Below are 21,291 nucleotides of genomic sequence, written 5' to 3' on the forward strand. Positions count from 1 at the left end.
TGCTCACCTCTCTCTGTAGAGCCTTCCCTCTCTCTACACGATACTTTATAGCTCTCCCAAAATCCTCTCCCTCAATGTCTAGTGCTTGTTTTTTGGCCACTCATTTTGTACAAACCTACTAAGGTTCTCTTGAGTTATTATGTGGTCCAATTTCTCATGCTATTCAGAGTTCATGTTCATAGTCTGTGCGCATGGCTTCCTTTCCCACGTAATCCTGGCTTCTTGCAATCTATTTGGTTCATCACTCTCAATATTTGGGCTCCTCGTGTTGGTTAATTTGTTTCATCGGATGTCCCGTAACATATCTTTCTTTTTAGTAGTTACATTTTTTGTGCGTCTTCTTGGTAGCAAAAGGCGACTTTTTTAATTTCCCATCATGTCCTCCATTGTTTGGCAAGATTTAAAAAAATCCAGTGATCTTAAAACACGATAAAACTTATACAACAACAATAATAATAAAATGGATTAATCTTTAGAATCAATCAAATGGATAGTTTAATTTTTTAATTTTCACATCATGTCCTCCATTGTTTGGCAAGATTTAAAAAAATCCCACGATCTTAAAGCACGATAAAACTTATACAACAACAATAATAATAAAATTGGATTAATCTTTAGAATCAATCAAATGGATAGTTTAATTATTATTATTATTATTATTTCAATTTATTTATTTATTTATTCTAAAAAATTCAAGGATCTTATATGGGTGGACCTAATTAGTCAGATAAGTATCTTTGCCCGCCACAATAAACGTTTAGTAGACTTTCCCATTGGAAGAGGACTCCTCCAACAGTTGTGCCCTAACTTACGTAGAGGGAAAAAAAGCTGAAAGAAGATTCATTAGCCCTATGTGAAGGCTTTAGGGCCAAAAAAGTTTTCGATTTTAAGTTTTTTGTCTATTTTGCTTGCAAGATAGGACTCGATCTGTTTCTAGGGTTATAGATTCAAGCCATTGCTAATGGTTAGAGACTTTATTTTTCATTAGGCCTAGAGACCTATCAAGGACCCCATCATAACCTTAGATAAGCTAGGTTGGGGACCTGACTCCTGGTATCAAAGCATGGTTAATAAAAATCTTGCACCTAGATAAGTTTTAAGTATAAGAGTGACACTAGTTTCTTGGTTGTACACTTGTGATTTATTTTCAAAGGGTTAGAGAGAGTGAAAGAAAGAGAAAAAAAATTCCATCAATGTAGGAAGATATCCATCAAGACTACTCCAGATTCATGGTCTTCAATGTTTTATGTATGGCTGCATGTAGTTCTCAAAATTATGAATTCTAAAAAATACTAATAATGACATTGGACAAGATATTTTCTCCACCCCCCTCAAAGATTTAAAAAGAATGGGGAATCAATTGGTCATGTACAGATGGTATCTTCCTCATCAAAACAAAAATGTTAGAGCGCTTTGCACAAAAAATGAAGCTACTCAGATGGGTTGAAGCACTCATAGTTATTGAGTGCTAATTTCTTATAGGCACCAAAAGGCCAGATGCAACAATTATTGTAGATGGAAGTCAAGTCTCCCAAATGTAACGGGTCTTTGACCAAGTATATAAGGTTATTGATCCAAGCAGAATTAGACCCATGTGTGTACATCCAAGCTTTAAGGGACCCAAAGATGTAGTCTTGTTTTATCCTATGTCTAACCCTCTAGTAGTTTATAGAACTTAATTTTGGAAGTGTTGTTACCTTGTACATAGCAGGGTTTTTCACGGATTATATCATACATATGTATATGTTCATTGAATAAAATCTATTTTTATTGCTACTTGAACCATTATCTTTAGTTAAGTTGTCAAATTTTGAGATAGTCTTGTGAGAAATTCAATAAATTATACCATCACTTAACACTAAAACTCACTACCTATTCCCAGTATACTGTCCGCATAACTAGTCTTTACACAATTATGCAGAAGAAGGAACTTTTGTTAAAACAAGTTCAACTCCCAACCTTTAAGGGGGGGGCGGGGGCAGCTTAGAATGTGACGTTGAAGCATGGCTAGACACCATGGATGATTATTTTCTCACAATAAAGACTGCCTCAGAAAACAAAGCTATGATTCTTAGCATGTACTGACTCATAAAAGATGATAAACTACGGTGGAAGCAACATTGTAGAGACAACCCAACAAGTAATCCTTCTTGGGATAAGATGCAACAAGAAATTAAGAAACACTATCCCCCCCTGCACACCAAGCTAATATGAATTTCATTAGAGGAATAATACAACAAGTTTGTCTCTCTATGGCATTACGCACCCCAAATGACAATGGAACAATAGATTTTCTCTTTTTGTCAAGGTCTTGATAAACCTTTGAGTACACGGCTTGAGTCTATGTTGAGAACAACTTCCATACAGGATACTCTTTTTAGGACCAAACCTCTTGTAGTAGAAGGAAATCCCACTACAAGAAACTATAGCAACTTTAATAACTTTAGAGGTAGGGCTAGGGGAACCCTTAATCAAGGAGGTCAAACAACATGGTACCACTGCTGTAGCAACCATAGAACAAACGTTTCCTAATGTCAGACTCTTTGAATGCAATCAATGGGAAAAAATGTTACAAAAATAGATGTTTAGGAAGGCAAAACTTTAGAATTGACACCGGAGAGATCCCTCCACCACAGCTAAGTTAAGGAAACAACCAGAGACAAGGTAGAAATGGAGGTTGTGGTAGAGGAAGAGGAAGAGGAAGAGGATCTTGGGCATACGTAGTTGTGGGTGAATCAACCTTACAATATGATGAAGAAGAAAGAGCTATGCTCTTTGTCACAATTGACAACCCCTGGAGCTTGACAACAATATGCAATCATCCAAACCACTACATATCAACAAGGTTAAAAGTTTAAATTACTTATAGATTGTGGCAATACACATTCTTTTCTCTCCCCAAAATGTTTAAGGAAACTAGGATTAAATCAATATCCAGCCAAAAGACTGGTAGTAGAACTAGCAAATGGGAAAGAGATTCCCTCCCAATATTCAGCTGAGAGGTTAGAATTTAAGCTCGGAGGAACCCTCACCTTATCCTACTTTTGTACTTTACCAGTAGAAATCTATGATGGCATCCTAGGAATAGATTGGTTATCTCCAAATCAAGCCCATATTCATTGTGCACGGGGTAATCTTTCCTTCAAAAATGACTTAGGTGAAGAAGTATTTATACAAGGGACTAATGGGAAACCAAAGGCTCCCTTAGTCAATGCCATTAGACTTCTAAAATTTGTAAGGGTCAACAAGTTTATATGGTAAAGCTTAACAAAACTGATAATTTAGAAACTAGTACATTACATGAAAGTTTGAAGGAATTCTCAGACGTCTTTCTTAAGGATATTTCAAATCTATCTCCCCCAAGGGATATAGATCACAACATTGAGATCTTTCTAGGTAGTGAATGTGTTTCAAGAGGACCGTACAAAATGTCTCTTCCAAATCCATAGAACTAAAAGAGCAGCTTCAACAACTTATTGAACATGGTTTCATCCGGCCAAGAGACTTACAATGGGGAGCACCTGTTTTATCTCAAAAGAAGAAAAATAATCTCTATAACTTTGCATTGACTATCAATGTCTTAATCAAGTATTTGTATAGAACAAATATCATATTCCTTGCATTGACGAGCTACTTGATAGATTACATGGAGCCAAGATGTTTACAAAAACCAACCTCAGATCAGGCTACCGTCAAATACAAATCAAAGAGTCATGTATTTATAAAACTACATTCAGCACTTGATATTGGCATTATGAATTCATAGTAATGCCCTTTGCTCTCACCAATGCTCCAAAAACTTTCAATCGACTCATGCAGGATATATTTTTAGAATACCTGGATAATTTTATATTGGTTTTTTGATGATATATTAATATATTCTAGGGATGAAAAAGAGCATCAAGACCATGTCTGCAAAGCATTATAGCTCCTACAGGAACATCAATTGCATGTCAAGTTGAGTAAGGGTGTTTTTAATACACCTGAAGACAACTACCTTGGGTTTTTCATAACTCTTGAAGGAATATCAATGGATCCTACAAATGTTAAAGATATAGTAGAATGGCCAATGCCAAAAACCCTTGGTGAAGTTTGAGGCTTCATAAGTATCACAGGATGATACATAATATTTGTGAAAGATTAAGCCCCCATTGCTGCCTCCTTAACCCAACTACTCAAGAAATCATCCAAGTTTACATAAAAAAGGGAGTAAGAAGAATGTTTTATTCAATTGAAACAATACATCACTTCACCTCTCATACTCAAACTTCTTGGTTTCACACAAGAGTTTGAGGTGGTAAAAGATGCAAGCAGTCTTACTGTAGGAGGAGTTCTATCGCAAGAAGGCCGACCAATTGCTTTTACCTCCCAGAAATTGAGGCTCCACAAATTGAATTATGTAGCTCATGATCTTGAACTTTTGGTTGTCATTCATGCTCTTTGATTATGGAGACATTATCTCCTAAGATTCAAATTTCAATAAGTCACTTATCATCAAAGCCTAGAATAGATTTTTACAAAATCAACCCTATATATGAAGCAATGAAGGTGGATAGAGATTTTATAGAATTATGATTTTGATACTAATTATAGGCCAAGTAAGGATAATGTAGCTATTGATGCTCTTAGTAAGAAGGCATTCCTTGGGACCATTTCCATGGTCAACAACCCAATCTTGGAAAAAGTTAATCAAGCCTCTATGGAAGATAAGACTTATCTTCAGCTTCTCAATATCCTTACTCATGAAGAGACAACCAAAAAAGAAAAGGCCATGTTTAAAGACTATTGATTATACATTCCTAGGAATTTAGCTTTGAAGGAACTATTGTTGTATGAAGGGCACAACTCCTCAGTAGCTGGACACTCTAGTTATGCAAAAATTCTTAATTCTATGAGAAAGAGCTATTTTTGGCCAGGAATGAACGGAGAAATACTTCACTACGTCAAACAATGCCTTTGATGCCAAAGGATTAAGGCAGAAAGAATGATAATGCCAGGGAAACTTCACTCCTTAGTCCACAAATGAAGTGGGAATTCATCAGCATAGATTGTGTTATCGGCCTTCCGACCGTTCAAGGAGGCTATGATTCCATAATGGTGTTGGTGAATATGCTCACCAAAGAAGCTCATGTGATGTGTGTAAAGATAACTTATACAGTTTCAGATATAAGCCGCCTCTTTGTTAAAGAGATATTTTGACTTCATGGGCTGCCCAAGAGAATAATTAGTGATAGGGATACCAAGTTCACTTCTAAGTTTTGGAAAGCCTTATTTGAAGCCTTGGAAACACAATTATGTTTCAACACGGACCATCATCCTCAAACAAATGAGCACACAAAATGAGTAAATCAAGTAATCAAAGATATGCTCATAGCTTATTGTAGCAGAGAACCTTGGAAATGGATATAATACCTTTCTCGAGTGGATTTTTCTTATAACTGCTCATTTTATGAAAGCATTGGTATGTCACCTTTCAATTCCCTCTATGGACACAAACGTATATGTCCTTTAAATTTCTCTGTCCCAAACATAAGGGTAGAAGCTACAAAGAAAATGTTGGAAGAAATGGAAGACTGGACCAAGGCCATACAACAAGATATTCAAGCTGCCAAGTATCAACAAAAACACTATGCAAATTTGAAGCGGTCAAATCAAAATTTTCAAGCAAGGCTCGATAAGTTATTTCTACGCGTTTGACCAAAGAAAAGAAATTTAACCCTTGGGAAATTCAAAAATCTTAGCCCCAGATATTGTGGTCCGGGATTAAATATTCACGTGATCACAAGATTTTTTGTGATAATAACACATGTGAACAAGTTATTCACATGTTCTCATGTTATCGTTTACAAAATAATAGGCCACTCCGCATTTGGGAACCCCTTAAAAGCTTGGCTACACATGGAAACAAACTAGTCACATGTTCTCATGTTACCATGTTCACATAGTAGCAGAGCAGCAACCACCTAAAAATCTCTTAAAAGCTTGGCAAAGATAGTTTTTTAGGTCCTTGTGGAAGCTTTGTGAGTATAGCATGTGATCACAAGATTTTTTTTGTTATTAACATGTTAACATGTTTTCGTTCACGTCAGTGAAATCCCTGACTGTTGTCCTTATGAAATAGTCAAAAGTACTCATCGATCAAGCCTAAAGAAACTACCTAAACATATCAAGGTTCATGATGTGTTTCACATCAGTCTTCTAAAGACCTATTCCCCTAACCTTAATCATGCTTTGGATGATGAGCAGATTGTAATGTAAAAACAAGGACTCCTTGAGCTTCAAGTAGATTGTATACTTAAAATCAAAGAGAGAATCCCTAAGTTGAGGTCAATGTAAGGTTTTCATTTTTTTCAAATAAAAAATATTGTGTCTAAAAAGATAGTGGTTTCTCAATTTTTATATCAAGGTTTATAATTGTATTTTTATATCAAGTTTTTAAATTTATAGTCTAAATTAGATATAATTTATTAAATTTAGACTCATTCATCATTGGTAACTTTTAAAGATTTATTATATTGCTAATAAGCTCTAGTAATTATGTGGAATTTAAATTAATCATTTTGCTAATTATTAGAGCTAAAATACTCTAATTTTTATTCTAAAGTGAGTAAAAAGACTAGTAAATTAACTTAGATAATTACATAATACTTATCAAAGCAAGAAAACATTGTTGAAAACCTAGGATATTTAACTTAATAAGTTAAGCTAAAAATATCTAATATTAGCCCTAAAACAAAGAAGGAAATAAATTAATTAGTTTAACTAATTACATGCTAATTATCAAAGTTAAAAAACATTGTTAGAAACATGTGATAATTAGGCCAAAACTAAAAAATTAAATTTTCTAATTAATTAAGCTAAAAAATATTTAATTTAAACCATAAATAAAAGAGAGAAATTAGTTAACTAGCTTATTTAATTACATGGTAATTATCACGATTAGAAAACATTGTTAGGAGAAAACTTTACCTGATTAATTAAGCTAAAATTGTTTGATTTTAGTCATAAATCAAAAGGAAAAAACTAGTTAATTAGCTTAAATAATTGCATGGTGATTTTAAGAGTTAAAGAACATTGTTAAGAACCTATGATAATGATGTCATAATAAAAAAATCAATTTAGATAATTAAATAAGCTAAAATATCTTATTTTAATAATAAATCAAAGGGAAAAATTAGTTGATTATCTTAAATAATTACATGGAAATTATCAAAGCTAGAAAAACAATTAAAACCTTGGAATTATTAGTTCATAACTAGAAAAATAGTTTAGCTAATTACTTAAGCTAAAAATATCTAATTTTAGCCATAAATCTAAGAGAAAAACTAGTTAATTAGCTTAGATAACTACAATATAAGTATCAAAGTTAGAAAACACTATTAAAAACTTAGGATAATTAGGTTATATTTTAAATGGATTTATTTAATTAATTAAAACAAAATTATTTAGGTTTTATTGTAAATTAAAGAGAAAAATAAACAAATTAGCTTAGGTAATTTCATGGTAATTATCAAAGCTAAAAAACACTATCAGAAAGCCAAAATAATTATCTTATAAACAAACACTTAGTTTAACTAATTAAACTAATTTTTTATTTTTTATAAATTAAATAAAAAATTAGTAGATTAACTTAGATAATTACATGGTAATTACCAAAATTTAAAAAAACTATCAAAAACCTAAGATAACTTGGTCACAGTAATAAATTAGTTTAAATAATTGTTAAAGCTAAAATTATCTAATTTTGGTAAACAAAGAAATTAGTAAAATAGCTTAGATATTTATGAGATAATTATTAGAGCTAGAAAACACTCTTAAAAACCTAAAATAATTTTATCATAGCCTATTAATAGATTAAATAATCACTATAGTTAAATTAGTATAAATTTAGCTATATAAATAAGGAGAAAACTAGTTAATTAACTTAACTAAAAATGAAAAATTTATTTAAAGATAAATACTATAAGCTGGCATATTATAATTAATAATTAAGTGTCCTTTTGAAGGATAAGAAGCACAGCTCTGAAAAGGATGCATGCAAACGATGACACAGATGAGGAATCCATACCCAAGGGGAAAAGGGGTACCCATGATCACAAGGCTGGCCCTAGTAGCATTTCCATGAATGTGTCCATTTGTGCTTTTAACTTACAGTAGAATCCAGTACCAAACCATTCCTCCCAAGTGGGTTTAAGTTCTTAAAATTCATTTATTACGTATAAACGTTTAAGGTTAGAAAACTAGAAAACTTGTGTGACTGCGAAGTGGAAAGTGGGGATTGACTACGGTTGTCGATCATGGATGGGTGGGCTTGATTATTCAGATAACTATCTTTATTGGCCACAATAAATGTTTAGTAGGCTGTGCCCTCACTTATGTACAGGGAAAAAAGCATTGGAAGAAGATTCCTTAGCCTTATGTGAAGGCTTTAGGGCCAAAAAAGTTTTACATTTTAAGATTTTTGTCCAGTGTTTGCTTGCAAGATAGGACTGGGTCTGTTTTTAGGGCTATAGATTCAAGCCATTGCCAGTGGTAAAGACTTGTTCCTTGGATCCACCCTACTTAGAGACTCTTTTTTTCATTAGGCCTAGAGACTTGTCAAGGACTCCATCATAACCTTAGATAAGTTGGGTTGGGAACCTCATCTGATAGGGAATTTCAACATGGTTGAGGCTAGAAGAGATAAGACAAGCCCTTCTAGCATTCTTGCTGGGTTTAAAAAAAAGTAAATGAGAATCTATGAGAAATGGGCCCTGGTGGATCTATTGTCTCTTGGTCCATGGAGCAGCCTCCCAGGCTTTAACTACACAAGCTTGCAATATACTAACACTTCATCCAGATTGGACAGGTTCTATTGTTCTCACCAATGTAATTGGCTACCTTCAATTGCTGAAATGGTTGTGGTTAACTCCCCATGCTGGTTAGATCATTTACCAATTAGGATCAAGCTTAAAAATTCCAAGGGGGTGGGCAACACTATCCAGAGGGTAAAAAATAGAAGCTAGTTATTTGGGTGCACCTATGTAAAGTGCCTTTATTCAAAGACCTAGTGGAGGCTACACTGACCAAGCTTGAAAGAAATGTGAAGGAGGATAATCCAAGGGCTTGGGAAGTGCTTGCTCAAAGGATTCAAATAGCAATTAAAAGAACATGGCCAATGCTAAAGAAGGATCAAGACTTCAAGCATCAGCAAATTGTTAAAAGGAAGTTAGAGTGTTAACAAGAAAGGAATAATTATGAGGAAGAGCATAAAAGGTGGCTTGAAATGAAGGCAAAACTAGCTGAAAACCAATTGGAAGTCATGAAAAAGTCAAGATTGTTTGCTAGAGAGCTCTACCTCAAATTGGACTCTACCAATCAAGTGCATGTCTTTAGAGCTCTCAAAGTTAAAAGAAATAGGGGGATCATATCATCAATCTCATAAATGGCATGGGCAAGGTGGTCAAGACCCAAACAAGATGTTTTTGATGATGCTAGATCATTTAAGTAGCATCATAGGACAATCTCATGATCGATCCATAAGTCAAAGAAGCAAGAGCCGTACTTCTGAATAATATCAATAAAATGGTTGAACAAACAAAAATTGACATCCTCAAAAAAACTATCACAAAAGAGGAATGCTCAAGAGCTCTACATGCCTTGGGAAAGGAAAATTTGTTTGGGTGTAATGGAGTGACAATGGATTTTTTTTCAAGAGTTTTGGGAATTTTGTAAGACACCAATCACATGCTTGGCTAACAAGGCCCTCTTGACTATCCACTTAACAACCAATGTTGTTTGCACTAGCTGGACATCAATTGGGTGATAATTAATCATAAACAACATTTGGCACCCTTGTTGGCCTAGCCTAATAAACATTTTCCTCTAGAAGGTTCTTTGGAGAGCCATTCCAATTAAAAACAAAGTCAATGCTAGAGGGACGAGCATTGATATATGCTGGGGGTGTAAAATAGCTATTGAAGATACCTTGCACCTTTTCAAAGATTGTCTGGCCATGAGGGGCCTCACAAGCAAGGTCAGTAAATGGGTTCATAGGCCTTGGAATATCATATTCTCTAAGGATGATCTAGTCCTAGGAGGGAAGTCAATCAAGAATTAAACAACTCTTGTCAGAATGTAGATTGTTTGGTATTGCTTTCCTAAGCATATATGGAAGGGAAGGAATAGTCCTATGTTTGATAGAAGCCTTGAGGTGGCTAGTTTTGTAGAAATTGTTAATGAAAGTAGGAAACTTATTTACATCATAGGTAAATCTAGGAACTATGAAGATTGGACAAAAACTTTGGCTATCTTCAAGAACTCACAAGGAGATATTTTGAGAAAACCCTCTCCCAGTCAATGAGTGGAAATTTGTGGTAGCAATGTACCCCGTAAGTACCCCGAGTTGGGGATTTCTCACTCTAGAGAACCTTCTTTGTATATATTGGCTCCTCAAGGCATAGTCCCGGGGGATTCACTATGGATTTTCGTATGGTATCACATGAGTGTACAAGAGGGGGGTTTTTAGAGGCCAAACATAAGCGTATACAATAGGGGTAGCCCCCTATTATTTCATGCTCGTACCGTATGCATAAGGGAGGTAGGACCTACCCCATGGGGGGATATTAAGTGCTTATGCCATAAGACACATGCCCTAAAAATCCAATTAAAGAATCTTTCACATGAGGGTGTCGTTCTTGGTATTTCAAAGAGTTGATTTATTCCACTAGCAAACTAAGATAGCTATACCAATGAGAAGATATGGTACCTCCCTGTCCTCTCCCTTAGCTAACATCTTTAAGACTTGTTCAACAAGCTTCTAGATTTGTTGGGGTCGATGCTACCATAAACTTGACTAATCTTCTTTTATGTAACCACTAGGCATCAATATCTTGGACATTCACACCCTCATTAGCCTCTTCAACATCATCATCATCAATACCACCATCTGCATAGGCTTTGTCTTCATGTCTGCACCCTCATTTTATTTAAGATTCTCTTGCACCCACAATACCAGTCATTGTATTCTATAATAAGTTTCCCAATCTTTGCATGTGCGTGCATTGTTTAGTAGCTTTTCAAATTCTTTCTTCTCATCTAGATCCTTTTCACATATAATGTATTTACAATTGTACATTGATGTACATTACAACCTTGACAGGCAACCGTGGGAACCATCCACCCCAATAAAGGAAGAGAATACACCCAAGAGAACGCAACCCGTGAGCCTCGAACCCTCAACCTTGGGGTTACATCACAAAGGTTTCACCAAGTGAGTCCATTCTTTCAATGTAGAGGGCTAGAGACTGATGGTGCCTGATATTGGCCCCTTTACCCTATGCCTTTAAGCGGCAAATATCCTGCACGCGGGCACTCTGGGCAGGTTAAAACAAAGAGCTTTAAACTTAAGGGCTATTCATACCACACGCTTGCCCTCGCTTGAGTTGTGCAGTTGTTGTGACTTCCTTGTCCCAAATGTTCGGTCCCTGGCGAGTTCTGAGAGAGAAAGAAAGTCTTCTTCCATATCTCTACCACTACCCAAGACGCCATCTTCCTCACGCTGACAGCATCCCTTCCTCCTGAACCTTCCCTCCTATGCCTCGCCCTCTATTACCATGGCATGTCTTTCTCCCTCTCTACACCCTTCAGATCCATAGCTGCATCTCTTCATGCCAATTTTGCTTCGTCTTTCCTTGCCTTTTTTTTTTGTTTTTCCAGGTGGAATCGTACCGGGGTCGCATTTACTGTTTGGAAGCAGGATACGATGCAGAGTGAGGGCGTACCCGTGGAGGGCATCCACGGCCCTTCCACGCAAAAGGAGAACATCGCCTCCAACACAGTGCTCTAAAAAAACCTTTTGCCAAAAACTTGGCAAAACTACGTGTGAAACAATAGAGGTAAATTGACAAAATTTGAAGGTTTTTACACCAAATTACACTAATTTTTTCAAAATTTTGTAGGTTTTCTCACCTTCAAAAATAAAATTTAGAGTTAAATTTCAAAATCTGTAGGTGGGATTACACTAAACCTATCAAGCACTGCGAGTCGGAGTCCAACATCACAGAGGTGCCACAGAGAGAGAGAGAGAGAGAGAGAGAGAGAGAGAGAAGTCCCGAGCAATCGAGCGCTTAGAAGGAAGCAGAGAGAACGAGAGGGGGCCCGAGACTGAGAAGCTCATGTGTGCTTGCAGAAATGGCTGCCATGCAGGCGACATTGGGCGTTTCCTGCCCTTATTCGTCTCTATGCAAGTCGTCTTTCTTGGGGAGCACCTCTCGTCTTTCTAGGGTGGCCTTTGCTGTTGCCCCTTCCCCTCTGTGCCTTCAAGGTCGAGGCAAAGAAAGGTGAATGGTCCCCGGTCTGGCATCCCCTGCTTACCTGGAAGGAAATCTCGCTGGTGACAATGACTTTGACCCCCTCGGCTTTGCTGAGGATCCTGCCAACCTCAAATGGTATATGCAAGCAGAGCTTCAAAATGGAAGGTGGGCAATGCTTGGATTAGCTGGCATGTTGATCCCTGACCTCTTGAAAAAGATTGGTGTCATTAACGTTCCTGCATGGTATGATGCGGGCAAGGTTGAGTACTTGCCCCCGCCTGCACTCTCTTGGTGATCGAGTTCATCTTGTTCCACTATGTGGAGGTGAGAAGATGGCAAGACATCAAGTACCCTGGCAGTGTGAATGCCGATGCGTTCAACCCTAAGCTTACTCTGCCCCCTGGTGAGGTTGGATACCCTGGAGGCATCTTCAACCCCTTCAAATTCCCTACTTCTCTGGAATACAAGGAGAAGGAGATTGCAAATGGCCGGCTTGCTATGCTGGCCTTCCTCGGCTTTGTGATCCAGCACAACATTACAAGAAAGAGCCCTGTTGACAACCTGTTTACCCATCTGGCTGACCCATGGCATGACACCATTATTTAGACCTTGCAAGGCTTGTAAATGTAGCTATGCATTGTCCTTTGATCAATGTGCTTCGTGTAACTGATCTCTTGGAGTTGTAGATTACACTGTACGTTTTTGCGCAGAGAGAGAGAGAGAGAGAGAGAGAGAGAGAGAGAGAGAGAGAGAGAGAGAGAGAGAGAGAGAGAGATGGAATCCTTTCTGTTTGTAGAATTTGTGCTTGGTGCTGGCTTGTGTTGCTAATAGGATGCACTCCTCTGGTGGAGCTCAAGAATATAGCCAGCAAAGAAGGAGCCCTAGCTCGAATCATCGGGAAGCTAGAGTGGCACCAACCCCTCAGTTCTGTCAAGGATGGCATCGCACTTCTGTAAGAATGCTTGTTTGTTCTTTTGTCCAACAGCATGGCATTTGCGCCTGCTCGATTTGCTTTGGAAGCCATGCTTCTAAGCCTCCTTGTGACTCTGACAATATGATTGAAGATGCCGAAAGGCGTGGATTGATCAAACTTGGGCTTACTACTCTAATCGAGCCCACTAGCGGAAATATTGCCATCTCCCTGGCTTTTTTTGGTATCCATAAAGGATACAAAGTTGTAGCAGTTATGCCCGCATCATATTCACTAGAGCGGCGCATGATTCTGGGTGCATTAGGAGCAGAGATCTACCTTACAGGTTGATCCTGATTGCCATTAAGCTTAACGTCTCTTTTGTCTCTGATGAGCATTTTAGCGTAGATGAATTAAAGGAACCTTTACTTTTAGATCCTGATGTAGGGATAGCTAGAATCTTTGCTAAAGCAGAAGAGCTGGTTGCGACAAGACCTAACAGTTACCTGCTGAATCAAGCAATGAACACCATGAATCCTGGTGCTCATTTCCAATCAACAGGTTGGTACGCCTCAAAAATCCTATGTATCTGTTGAGGACGTAAATATTGTCTGTAGTCTTGCCGTTAATCTGTTGTACAATCCAGAAAATATATTTATGTTTAGAAATTGTTAGTTTGATTAAGCAGGGCCAGAGATATGAAAGGATATCGTTGGGAAGGTGGATATTTTCATGGCGGGAGCAGGTACTGGTGGAACCTTCTCTAGAGCAGGGAAGTTCCTCAAAGAACAGAACCCTGAGATCAAGGTGATGATAATTGAGCCGACTGAGAGCCCTGTGCTGTTTGGTATGTATTTGGCCTCCATGTTGCGAAGAGTTTGTGGTTATCATTCTTAGACGATGCTTTACAATTTCTACTTAGGGGGTTGCAAGGGTCCACACAAGATTCAAGGAATTGGTCCTGGCTTTATTCTTGCTACGACGGATGTTAGCTTGGCCGATGAGATCGTCACAGTCTCGACGGAAGAGTCCATGACTTATGCGTGTTAGCTTGCCAAAGAGGAAGGCCTACTTGCATGCATTTCCTCTGGCGCTGCTGTTGCCGCTGCATTGAAGGTAGTTCTATACTTTGTGTGCTTTTCCGTGGTGCTCGAGGATGCAATTTGGAATCGACAATGTGGTTTAGTGCTCAAGGTCCCCACTTGTTTTCACAATTTTTTAGGTCTCGAAGAGACCGGAGAATGCAAGCAAGTTGATTGTGACTATTCTACCAAGTGGCGCAGAGCGTTACATGACATCTGACCTGTTTGCTGCACTTCGAGAGGAGTGTGAGAATATGGCATTTTGAATTTCTCTTGTCTATGTTGGCTGCAAGATAGCCGCATGTTTGTGGTCCCAGGCTTAAGGGCGGCTTGTGGAGGGGCGTTAAGCCAACAAGCTTGCCTGCAGTCAGTATAATCTCCACATCAGTTTAACCTGCATCGGTCGCTCTCCCAACTCGCTCAGTCTAACTCTGCGAAGACCTGCGGGTCTCTCTCTCTCTCTCTCTCTCTCTCTCTCTCTCCCTCCCTAGCTCGAATCTTTCTCTGATCGATCAACCTCCCCAGGGCAAGGGGCAGCCCTATGGGGGGCGCTAGGCTTAGGCTTGCCTCCACCAACAGCTCGCCCGACTCTGTGTCAGCTTTCAAAATCTTCATTTCTGTCAACAGCTCATTTGGCTATTGTTATCGCCTAAGAGGCCTTGCCCTCACCAGTAGCGTCAGCTCGTCTGGGTTCTCTCCCGCCAACCAGAGAGTAGCTCCAGCTCTAGTGCTTGATTCGATGAAGGTTTCAAAGATCTGCTCGTTTTTGGTATGTCAACCTTTTGCGCCCTTGTTTTGGAGCCAGGGTTTAGTAAGGTTTATTCCAGTTACTCAAACGATGTCGACCCCAAAAACCATCACGAGAATAAGGCCAAGTTTTGCTGATGTGTTAGGAGCTCCCAACAAGTTTGATCGCCTCATGCAACTTCAAGCAACCTTGGACCGAGTCATGGAAGAAAATTGGGAGCTCAAAACTCGCCTTAGCAAGCTAGAGGGATGTTTTGACTCCATGGCTACTCAAGCCACCAACAAGGTAAAGGAAGTCGAAGCAAAGGTCACCCAAGTTCACTCAACAACCATCACTAGGGTACAAACTTGTGTGACATCGAAGTTCCACGAACAACGACTCCAAGAAGAGAATTCCCTCAAGGTTCGCATTGGTGGGCTCCCCGCACCATGGTGCAACACTGAGGACACCCTTGAAGAAGCACGTACTAAGCTCAATGACATCCTTGAACCAACTAGCATCAAGCTCGACCACGTCTCTTGGATCAATGACACACATAGACGTGTGCCACTTGAGCATTATGTTCTTACTTTCAAGGACAAAGAAGAGCGGATCAAATTGCTACGCCAATCGCATCTTATCAAGGGAACAAAGGTCTGGATCACAGAGGAGCTTACTCCAAATCAACTCAAGGTAAAAAAGAGCGAACTCAAGAAGATGCACAAAGCCCGCAAGCAAGGTAAATGGGCAGTCTACCGAGGTGGTAAAGCCATCATCCAAGAGTTTCGAGCCCTTAAAAAGGCTCTACCTCACCCTCCTTAGATCTTGTTTTCTTTTTCCTTTTCCTTTCCACCTTGATGATTGGACCCTTAGTCCTTAACTGATATGTATCCGATGGTTTCACTTAGAACCAAAAAGCCGATGTAATGTTTTTATGATGGTCCCATGGGTCATATGTGACCTCCGTGGACGATAAATCTATCTCTCTCTCTCTCTCTCTCTAAGTACTCAATAACCAACCTGGTCTTGCACCGCCTCAACCTCAACGAAGACCTCTGTAATCCCACACAGTGGTCTCGCACCACCTCAACTTCAAAGTGATTAAGAGTGTGATCCCACACCCTCTCGAATCCATGGCCCTCTCAAGCTTTGTTGCAAGCTTGTGATCTTGCGTTCTCTTAAGCCGATGGTCCGTTAACGCCAGCAACATACAACACAGATAGTGGACTTCTCCACTCCAAATGAAGGATATGGCTACCAAGGCAAGGACACCACTCCCAAAGATGCCCACAAGCGCATGGCCAAGTTTTGCTACTGTTGTAGCGGCCCCGAGCAAAGTTGACTGCATCGAACAACTACATGCAGCTCTAGACAGAGTTATTGAAGAAAATCATGAGCTCAAGACTCGCCTTAAGAAACTCGAGGCTCGATTTGATTCTATGGTAGATCTCACTACTGACAAGGTGAAGGAGGTTGAAGAGAAGATAATAGAAACTCACTCGGCAACACACGACATCACCAAGAAGATTGACGCTTAGATACAAGCAGCCTTGCAAGAGCGTCGTCTGTAAGAATCCCTTTGCCTCAAGATCTAGATTGGGAGACTTCCCTCCCCATGGTGCAAACAAGGACACCCTAGAAGAAGCCATCACCAAGATCAATGATACTCTTCAACCAGTGAACATAAAGACCGAAACCATCTCTTGGATCAATGATACACATAGGAAATTACCACCTACGCAATGTATTCTCACCTTCAAGGACAAAGAAGAGTGACTGCGGTTGCTACGCCAATCTCGCCTCCTCAAGGGACAAAACCTTTGGATCGCCGAAGAACTAACCACGAATCAACTAAAGACAAAGGCAAGAAAGCTCGAGAAGATGCACGAAGCTCGCAAACAAGGCAAATGGGTGGTCTATTGAGGTGGCAAAGCCGTCATTCAACCGGCTTATCCTTCATCCAACCCCTCTTCGTTTTTGTTCTTTTTCTTTCCTTTTTGGCCAATGGACCCTCAAGTCCTTAATTGATACCCAACGCCTTCATATGAAAACACCGTTGTACTGTTTTTTCTTTTGGTCCTATAGGTCATATATGACCTCCATGGACGATAATTCAATCTCTCTCTCTCTCTCTCTCTCTCTAAGTTCCATAGTTGCATGAAATTGGGAACGGGAGGTGGGAATGGGAGCAAAAACTAGGGGGAAAATATATATGCGAGTATTTTGGTGTATATGCGAGTTGTCAAAGAAGAATGGGATTTGCAGTCTGGTGTATGTCATAGATACCCGCGAGCTTGGCATTGTAAGTATTTGCCTTTGTAAGTTATGTCTAAAATGTTGATATCACAAAGAAAGAGGCTTGGTTACTTGTTTCTATTGGTGACATTAGTGCTACTTGTGTTTGACAGTCCCCTTTCTCTGATGACGGATCTGATGATGAGGAGGAAAATAATGAACCTCATAGAGCTTCAGACAATCTTCTACCCAATCATTGGTTTTGCGATTTATTGGTCAGTGGTTCTTTTCATATAAGTCGTTTTTGTTGCTCTTTTCTTGCTATTGGTCTCTAGACTTTGGGCTTCAAGAGTTTTGGCTTTGGTCCTTTGACTTTCAATAACCCAGCTTGATTGCAAGTTTGGCTTAAAGTGAATCGGATATGCTTTTAGCAAAAGCTTCAAATTTTGACCTAAAAACCGCAAGACTTTTAAGTTTGCCTTTATTTTATAGTTCTAATACTCTATTGCACATTGTTTGCAAAAGTTAGAATGAATAGAAACGCTTGAGTTTGGTTCATGATATATGTGTGTGTGTGTGTGTGTGTGTGAGAGAGAGAGAGAGAGAGAGAGAGAGAGAGAGAGATATTAATAAGAAAGAGATGCATTTAGAGAAAAAAAAAGTTAATACCTTTTGTAATGTGTTTTGATTTAATAAGTGAAGTTTTCTATGGTTGTTTATGAGTATACCATTATTTGTTATTTAGAGAACAATTCATTTCATATGTGCGCCTTAAATCTCATGTGGGAAGCCTATTGAGTAGGTGGCTAGTATCATTTGTTTTGAGACTGACATTTGTATCAGTTTAAAGGGAAAATGATGTCCGTCTTTTGACAAATTACATTGAATCAATTGGTTTATTTTAATTTAGTATTCATTACATTTGTTGCTTTTCATGGTTTGTTCTCTTAACATCTATTGCAAATGAAAACACACTAAAATCTACACTTCTGTTCATTTGCAGTTCAACATGTGTTTTTGCAAAAGCATGTGCTTCTAAAATTGTTATGTTACTAGTATATATAAAATAGTGGGTCATTACATTGCATACGAAATCCGTATGAGGGGGGATGGTTCATTGCGAGAACGTTCGTATCTTGTCCGTATGTAGGAGGGTAGGTTAGCATGTAAGATACCGTACATAAGGGGGTTTCTCTAATTTTGATGCACGCAGGTGACATCTCCCCATTACTAATAGTGAATCCCCCGGGGGCACAATAGGTGCTTGAGGGTTGTTGTATATTCTTTGGAAGTTAATATGACATTCCAACTCACATTTGTGAGTACGGCAAAAAAAAAAGATAATTAGTCAATTGATTGCACTTAGATTAAGTGCACTTAATTTGAAGTGTATGTATGTCAAAATTCATATGTTTTTAGATTAACTAGTCTTTGTCTTAATGCAGTGTTCAATGTAAACTACCGAAGTCTAAGAGAGAGAGAGAGAGAGAGAGAGAGAGAGAGAGAGAGAGAGAGAGAGAGAGAGAGGTGTGCACGCGCACTCACGTGGATACACATGTACGTGCTTGTGTGTGTGCATGTATGCACAATTACAAAAGCGAGTGTGTGTGCAAGATTATTCAATTGTGCTAATCCAAAATTTTCATGTGGTTGCTTGTTTTGTTTCACATAGAAATTTAAATACAACTTCCTAGCATACCTTGTCAAAGTCTTTGTTGATTGCTCTTAGGTATTGATATGATGGATTTTGAAGCAATGGGCAAGGAAATCCAGTGGTAGAAAAGAACTGATGACCAAAAACATCATTCATGGTTACATATTCAATTCTAAATAAGGATGCAAGCATAATCATTCATAACAAATAAAGATGTTTACAATCATGAGCTCCTATAGGACCAAAATCTTTTTCTTCTCCAAAAGATAAGCCTCCCTTTCACATTAAGATTATTGACTTTTATACCTAGGGATTTCTAAATTGCCAGTGGCTAGTTCACATGGGCCTTTACACCTATCATGATAGAATTACAACTCAAAGATTTAACATGCTACTCTCAAAGTGGGATTTACACATAGTATAGCTACACTAGCTTGAGAAAATAACAGAGTACAAATTCATTAAAAATCATGGGGTTCGGCTAGGTGGACGCTCATGTAATGTATCTGCCAAACAGAATCACAGCTATTGGTTTCTCTTTTCTTGCTTAAGAAGAGAGGTCCTTAAGTTATCTACAAAAGATTGGAGTTGTTCGTTGCAAGAGGGTAAGTGGGACAAGGATTTGGGTAAGTGGGACATAAATTTATTATCTTGGCCGAGTGCCTGTTTCAAAACAGGGTGCGGGATACACTATTGGGAACTATGGATTTAATAAGAGACTCATTCAAGGCTTCCCCTTGGGCTTGGTTGTATTGCTCACAACCTTTTATCCTAGCACTATTTGGCTCAATTTAGAGTTCTGTAGAAAAAGTTAGAGCAGTTTAGGTAAACCGCACTTAAAACAACAATCAAAACTATCTCCAACTCTCTCAGGACTAGGCCATAAGAACTTTTTCTTATATCTTGGTCTCTAGAGGGTATTTTTAGCTCATAGATTTGAGATGTTCTCAAGTATATCTACAAGCTCATGAAGTCAGATACCCCCACTATACAGAGTTACATGAATCACGATCCATGACCCTCTATCCAATTTTGACTTCAAATTTTGATAGTAACTAGACAAGGTCATTTGTAAGCCCTCTACAAATTCTCATCAATTTCTAAGGTTGGGGGACATGGATTGTGATCCATGCTCCATCAATTCTGGACTTGATCTTTGGATAGCTTGCTTCTCTTTAATAGCTCTCTGCACTGGTGACCTCTTTGGCCAAAAAAACACATTTGGGAACATGAATCGTGATCCATGTTTTGTGGCCAAATCAAGTGGAATTTGCACAAGAGTTAGCCCTTGATCCCTTAATACTAGATATCCTCTTATCTTTTAATTTGGAACTGTTTTGCTAGGTCAAATGCAAAGCCCTAGGTTTGATTTATAGTTTAGAGTCTGTCTTCTATTTTGATGCCTCTTGACCCAAATTTGTTCATTTTTTACCAAAATTGGACTTTGGGACATGTTTCCTTATGCATGCAATGCAGCCTGAGAAAATTCCAAGTCAACCTATCACCATGGTGTCATGGATCATGATCCACGTTTGGTGGAATTTTGATTTGTACCACTTGTAGATGAAGGTATTTCTAAGATATCCCCAAACTTATTTTTGAATTTGCATCACTTTTTGCCAAACAAAAGTGAAATCTTGAGTTTGTTTTGGCAGTTTCTAACAATCTTCATCTTTTGGCTCTTTTGACCACTTTTTTCAGCTTTTTTGCCAATGAGTCTTTTGGGAAATGTGTCAAATAGTCTCACCTACAAAGATGTATAGTCTCTATCCAAGAATTTTGCAAGGGGTCATGGATCGCCATCCATGTTTCGTCAGATTTGAACCCTAAACTTGGTTTGGTGATTAGCTACAGTAAGGAGTCTAGCCCACCACTTATTTTTGGATTTGGAAAGCTTTCTCTCTACGAATGCCAATTTTTGCGTTTTCCTTGCGGTTTTTAACTTGTAACTAGTATTTTATAAATTTGGTAAACTTTTTTTTTTTTTTGTGATGGTGCCCTTTACAAAAGTTGTTCCAAATGTTATAGCTACTCACTGCTCAAATCTCAGCTCGAGATGCCTCAGGGGCTCATGGATCACGACGTATGTATCAACACATATGATAATGAAACTTGGTTAGCTGTATGTCCACACCCTATAGATGTTATATTTTTACCTATTTTTGAATTTGGATTCCAAAATGTCAATGATATCCCTAGTTTTTGAAAGCATTGACTAGGACACATGAACTTTTTCTTATATCTTGGTCTCCAGAGGGTATTTTTTGCTCAAACTTAAAATTTGGGATGTTCTCAAGTACATCTTCAAGCTCAAGAAGTCAGATATCCCCACTATGCAGAGGTACATGAATCATAATCCATGACCCTCTCTCAAATTTTTTGATAGTAAC

At 38.4% G+C, this 21,291-nt stretch overlaps 3 pseudogenes across 1 annotated transcript; all 3 read left to right on the forward strand.

The window, feature by feature from the left end:
* The first annotated feature begins 11,568 nt into the window (after window positions 1-11,568).
* On the forward strand, window positions 11,569-15,532 carry LOC147457406 (bifunctional L-3-cyanoalanine synthase/cysteine synthase D1-like; annotated as a pseudogene). Its single transcript, XR_015188105.1, has 5 exons — window positions 11,569-11,597; window positions 11,698-11,816; window positions 13,110-13,764; window positions 13,892-14,319; window positions 14,426-15,532. The product of XR_015188105.1 is annotated as a bifunctional L-3-cyanoalanine synthase/cysteine synthase D1-like (transcript).
* Window positions 12,014-12,997, forward strand: LOC147457407 (chlorophyll a-b binding protein P4, chloroplastic pseudogene; annotated as a pseudogene).
* LOC147457408 (bifunctional L-3-cyanoalanine synthase/cysteine synthase D2 pseudogene) lies at window positions 13,936-14,551 on the forward strand (annotated as a pseudogene).
* Window positions 15,533-21,291: the final 5,759 nt, after the last annotated feature.

This window comes from Adiantum capillus-veneris, chromosome 5 (assembly GCF_014529385.1).
Source record: "Adiantum capillus-veneris isolate H3 chromosome 5, ASM1452938v2, whole genome shotgun sequence".
NCBI lineage: Eukaryota > Viridiplantae > Streptophyta > Polypodiopsida > Polypodiales > Pteridaceae > Adiantum > Adiantum capillus-veneris.